General features: G+C 53.1%; 1 pseudogene; it reads right to left on the bottom strand.

Moving 5' to 3' along the window:
* Window positions 1–3,842: 3,842 nt before the first annotated feature.
* On the bottom strand, window positions 3,843–5,610 carry LOC126934438 (60S ribosomal protein L6-like; annotated as a pseudogene).
* Between the last annotated feature and the right edge of the window lie 486 nt (window positions 5,611–6,096).

Genomic DNA, 6,096 nt, shown 5'->3' on the forward strand with positions numbered 1-6,096 from the left:
AGCTCATAACATTTTCCAGGGCTGTCGATCTAACAACCTTGTCGAAGTGAAAGGCGATCAGTCCTCAGTGACCACACGCTGGTTCCCAGCAATTAGTTTTTTCCCCATCTCCCCAATCATTTAAAAATTACCCTAGGCTGGGCACGGTGGCTCAAGCCTGTAATCTCAGCACTTCGGGAGGCTGAGGCGGGTGGATCACAACGTCAGGGGTTCGAGACCAGTCTGGCCAACATGGTGAAACCCTGTCTCTAAAAATACAAAAATTAGCTGGGCGCAGTGGGTGCGTGCCTGTAGTCCCAGCCACTTGGGAGGCTGAGGCAGGAGAATCGCTTGAACCCAGGAAGTGGAAGTTTCAGTGAGCAAAGATTGTGCCACTATACTCCAGTCTGGGCGACAGAGTGAAACTCCGTCTCAAAAAAAAAAAAAAAAATTACTCCATACTGGAATTTTGCTCAAAATTGGTCAGGATTGCTGATTTGTTTCTACTTTTCATTTATTTAATTTTTTGAGATGGGGTCTCACTCTGTCACCCAGGCTGGAATTCAGTGGCACAATCATAGCTCACTGCAGCCTCGACCTCCTGGGCTCAAGTGATCCTCCTACCTCAGCCTCCTGGGTAGCTACAACTGTATAATGTGCATCGCCACGCCTGGTTACTTATTAATACGTTTTAATTTTTTATAGAGATGGGGGGGGGTCTCACTATGTTGTCCAAGCTGGTCTTGAACTCTTGGACTCAAGCAATCCTCCTGCCTCAGCCTCACAAAGCGCTAAGATTATGGGCATGAGCCACTGCACGTAGCTGGTTTTTAGAATTCATCTTTCCTCTGCTTTTGAACACCGAGCTGGCATTTCCTGTCTTCAGACTACTGGCCTCTTTTCTTTTCTTTCTTTTTCTTAAAAGCAGTCTCACTCTGTCACCCAGGTTGGAGTGCAGTGGTGCGATCTTGGCTCACTGCAACCTGTGCCTCCCAGGTTCAAGCAATTCTCGTGCCTCAGCCTCCTGAGTAGCTGAAGTTACAGGAGCCCACCACGCCTGGCTAATGTATTTTTAGTAGAGACAGGGTTTCACCATGTCAGCCAGACTGGTCTCAAACTCCTGACCTCAAGTGATCTGCCCTCCTCGGCCTCCCAAAGTGCTGGGATTACAGGTGTGAGCCACCATGCCCGGCCTCTCTTTTTAATTCTCTTGATTTCTTAGGTGTTTTCGCGTTTGACCTGTGCTGAGGCTCTCACGTTTTCACTTTCCCTGGTTAGAAATTTTCTAGTTTTGAAAGTGTGAAACTAACTACAGTGACCCAAAGGTTTCTACCCGCCCTCGCTTATCTGAAGACTGGAAATCCTCTGATGTGAGAAATCTGGTTATGGAATTCATAAATCAGAGCGGAAGTAACTTCGGCAGACCAGTCAGATGAGCTGGTGAAGACCCAGGACCGATCTGATTAAAAAATCGGCCCCCCATGTGGAATGAACAGGGTTCAGGTGAACCCTCCAGACCAGAAAAGGGGAGAGGAAGGGGCTTAACTCCCAGGCCATGTGCTAAACACAGTCACACATCCACAGCCACCACATGTATCAGGCATTGTATCGTGGAGTAGGACTGGGGATAGCTGCCTCCAACTAGTTTAGTAACCTATGGAACTCAATAGTTGTTCACTTCACAATCAGGTGCCTGCCTGCCTTGGGCCTCCCTGCTGCACCTGGCCATGTGGAAACCCCTATAGCTCCCTGGCTGTGCAGGAGCGGCCACAGTGTGCCCCTCCCGGGACCACCGTCCCCCTGTCTCTGAGGCACCTACGTGGACTGGGTCTGGGTTGAAGTCTCATTTCTCTGGGTTCCCACAGCAGCTGGCGGCTGCCTCTCCCACACCCATCCCTCTGTGTCATGGAAAGCTGTGCGTTTGTCTTCCTTCCCACTGAGTTGGAGACACTCGAGGTCAGGGCCATGACCGTGAGCTGCATGTCCTTGGCACTCAGTGTGAGGCGTGTACAGTAGAGGCCGACCGACGTCTTGGAGGCAGAAGTGAGTACATAACTGACAGCTGCTTAAAGTCGGCCGGGCCACGGTTTACAGACCGGGAGGATCACCAGACACGGGTGGGGCACAGTGGGGCGGGGGGAGGTTCCCAAGACCGCTCATCAATGGAGTCTGGAGGTGGCTGCCCAGGGGTAGCCTCTGAAACGTTCTGGAACAAACTTGTCCTGTCACAACGTGGCTGTGTCGGGACCCTCACCTGGAGGCCTTGGGTGATGTGTTTGTTAGTTTCACAGCCACGCATCGGCATGGGCCCGTGTTCCCCAGGCCACGCGTCGGCATAGGCCCGTGTTCCCACCTAGCTGAGTCCCTGATGCAGGCTGGGTCCCTGGGGAAGCTCACTCAGAGACAGAAGAGTGTTTATTGGTGTGGAGCAGTGCTCTTGGGTTTAAGGTCTGTGAAGGGAGAGAAGAAAGGCCAGTGGGGTAGAGGGAGTTGTCGGGCAGTGATGCCCTAACCGCTGGTTCCCAAGGAAGCTCTGGAGCTGGCACAGCCCTTCAGGGTCATCCTGAGTGGAGCCCAGGGCTGGGCCTTTATCCCCAGTGTGGAACGCCGGGTGCAGGTGCCCAGGAGGGGGTGTGTTGTGGATTGAATTGTGTCCCTCCAAAAAGATACATTCAAGTCCCAAAACCCGTTACCTGAATGTGACAAATCCGCTGTAGAAACCAGCATTCAGATCGCAGCCCTGCACAACCGCAACCAGCATTCAGATCTCAGCCCTGCACAACCGCAACCAGCATTCAGATCTCAGCCCTGCACAACCGTAATCACTATCGAGAGCCGTGACTGTTACGTGGGTTTAGAGACATGTTGTGGGGGTTATACGACCACGTATTACTGTGCAAAAAGACTTCACTCAAGCCCATTAGTGCAGAGGTTCCTTTAACTGTGGAGGATTAAATCAAGGAATCAGATTGTTTACACTGGAAGGGACTTTGAGGTGTTCACTTAATTGGAAAGCAGGTCATCGTGGGCTCTACATGGGTGTTGGTATCCACTGAAACTCCAAATCCCATCCAGGGGAGGCTGACACAGGCACCAGGTGTAAGGCCTGACCGTGAAGCCTAGCCTCGTGTGAATGCTGTGGGGGGTGCCCCAAACTCCCGCTCCAAGACAGAGGCACAGGCATCGCCTCCCAGGACTCACCTGGACGGGGCTGCCTGGTATGAGCTCATGCCCCTCTCATGCCACCTGCTTTAGTGGCTGATTGCTATGCCAGGTAACGGCAGGGCCACCTGCCTGATGCAGGCTACTGTGCAGCCACCCAGCCTCAGAGCTGCCTGTGAGCCTTTGCTGCTCATTCCCGCTGCCCTCTCCCCTCGCGGGGTCTGGTCTCCAGGACACCCCCATAACCCCCTTGCACCCAGATCTCCGTCTCTGAGTGCGCTCCAAACCCGGCCCCAGCGTGTGGATGGTCACGGATCTCCGTCTCTGAGTACGCTCCAAACCCGGCCCCAGCGTGTGGACAGTGGCGTCCTTCTTGCACATGCTGGGGTAATTGATGGCTGTATCTGCTCCGAGGCGGCAGAGTGGGCTAGCTCCCAGCCCCAATGAACGGCCCACTGCGCCCTCCACACACGCTCAGCACAGGCTCAGCAGCCTGGGGAAGAAGGAAGCCGCTCTGCTCCGTGCTCTGGGTGCCTGGCTCTGTGAACAGCACGGGGTGTCCCCACGGCTTACTGTGCTTCCTCCTTCTGGCCCACATCCACTGCAGCATGCTGGTCACAGACATGGCCCAGGCCTCTGTCCCCACAGATTTACTATTTTTAAATGCTATCAGTTATTTAATTAGGTTCTTCTTAAGAAATTTAGAACACCAATTTGTGAGGATAAATTCCATTCCTCAGAGCAAACACAGATCACAGGTAGCCCTGGAGCTGAGGAATAGCTTTGATTTTTGGTAGACTCTGTGAGTCCACAGCTCTCTGGTCAATCTTGTGCTGCCCTGTAATCTCGTATTTCTCTTTTTCTGTGTCGAAGATCTCACCTTCCTGGTGTCTGGACTTCTGCAACTGCTGTTTCTTGAAGTAAGCATTCGTGAGATGTTTTGGGATTTTTACATTGCTGATGTCAATTTTGGTTGAAGTGGCAATGACAAATGTCTGGTGTGTTCTTCATAGAGGAACTCGATTGAGGACCAGAGGTCCAGTCCTAAGTAACAAGCCACTAGCCAGCTGCTTCAAGAAAACCACCCTCTTGCATCTGCGGCATCCAGTGAAGATGATTAGAATGGCTTCGGGGGTAATGCTGGCTCTCAGTTTTCTCACATGCTGACTGAAGGGCTTTTTGCCGTGGCTCAACAGCTTTCGAGGCGCATCTCCAGTAGGATGCTATCTAGGCATTTTGTTAACCACCCAGGTACCACCGTTCTTGTCACCACCAACTGGTTTTGTAACAGTTGCAAGAAGCTTCTCCTTCTTTTTCTTTTCCACCTTGGACTTAGCAGCTCAGTACTTCCTCTTCCACGTGTCCTTTCGGAATACATGGCAGATTGGGAATACCTGCCAATTCCTCTGACAAGGACGGGATTGAGGCTGCAATGGGACTTCCCCTTCTTGAGTTGTTCAGTCTTGAGGTGATCCCTTTTCCCCTTGTCATCAGCATCAGCCTTCTTTGCTTCGGGTTTCTTCTCCTTAGTATCTGGCTTCTCAGCTTTTTCACATCTTCTTGCAAGATGGGAAAGAGATTTCCTACAGCTTTGCTTCCAAGGCAGGAGCTGAGCTTTCTTCTCTGCAAAGGGCCTTATAGAGAATGTTCTCTGGTTTTCTTTTCTTCCTTCTGCAAACTCTTCTCCAAGGGGCCAGATGCTGGAGATGATGGGACTGTCTTGTAATCTAGGGAGGGGTTATCATTAGCCTGTGGTGCTAATTACATGAATTCTTAAACCCCACGTAAGCACGCTGCACCCACGGTGCAAAGAGAATGCAGCCCCTTTGTTTCCACTGGCTGGCATTGTCTCTTGTGGATGCCACAGTCTCTTCACAGACACCCGGTCCGCACTGCAGACCTCCTTCCTTCCGCTCAGCCCCTGATCCTCTCTGAGTGGGGGCGGTGCATGCGGTGGGGGAAGGAGAGCCTCTGGTCTCTAGGCGGGTGACTGTTCTGCTCTTGGGTGGGCCCTGGCTGCTGGAGGCTTAGGTGGTAGGTCTGTCTTGTCCTGCCCCTGGGTAGCCTGGTGGGCTGTTGCAGAAGCCTGTGGCTGCTGTCATCTGTGGTCTGGGGAGCTCAGCTGTCCACCCTGGCTGATGACGTCCCGGCTGCTCTGGGGGTGCCCTGAGGTCTGGCTGGAACTTCCATTTGATTCTTGGCTCAAACAGCCCCATTGACTGATTGCGCCCTTGGCTTCAGAGTCACTTTACCCCCATGAAAATGACTTTCTCTGACAGGTCCCCATGCCTCAGCTAATAGGTACCTAGGGGTTCCTGCCATAACACATGGAGCTGGGCAGGCCCTGAGTGTCACCTTGGGCTCTTTTTGAGTCTCTGTATTTACCCAGCCGCCCTGGCCTGGGTGGAAGTTGGGAGTCCCAGAGCCATGGGGGTGGGGCCGCAGGCCAGGTGTTCTTGGAGTCCCCATGGGAATCAGGTCGAGGCGTGGCCCTGCTTTGACCTCTTCCCCAGCTGCTTTGTGACCCTCCTGGCTTGGAGAGTGTGGCCTCAGGGGAAGGGGGGACACTAAGGGTTGCTGCCTGTGCCACCTGCCTCTACCGCACTCTTCCTCAGCACTACCTGGTGGGATGGCTCTGACCTCTAGTTTCCCCCAGGTGGCTGAGATTTTCTCCACTCCACATCCTTCTCCTTCCAGGAGCAGGATCTTCCCCAGTCCTGCGTCGAGGCCCAGATGGCAGTCAGGAATCAGGCTTTAGGAAACCATTAACACCCAGTGTGAGGATTTCAGATCCTGCTCCCATGACCTCCACCTCCCCTAGGCTGTCACTGTACCCCCAGCACAGGCCAGCACCAAACGAAAACACAGACACATTCTCCTAGAAAACTCCAGACAGCCCGGTAAGGCCTCTCTGGACCTCACTGGAGATGTGGGAAACACTCTTTGAGAAACAGT

The sequence above is a fragment of the Macaca thibetana genome, chromosome 13, assembly GCF_024542745.1.
Source record: "Macaca thibetana thibetana isolate TM-01 chromosome 13, ASM2454274v1, whole genome shotgun sequence".
NCBI lineage: Eukaryota > Metazoa > Chordata > Mammalia > Primates > Cercopithecidae > Macaca > Macaca thibetana.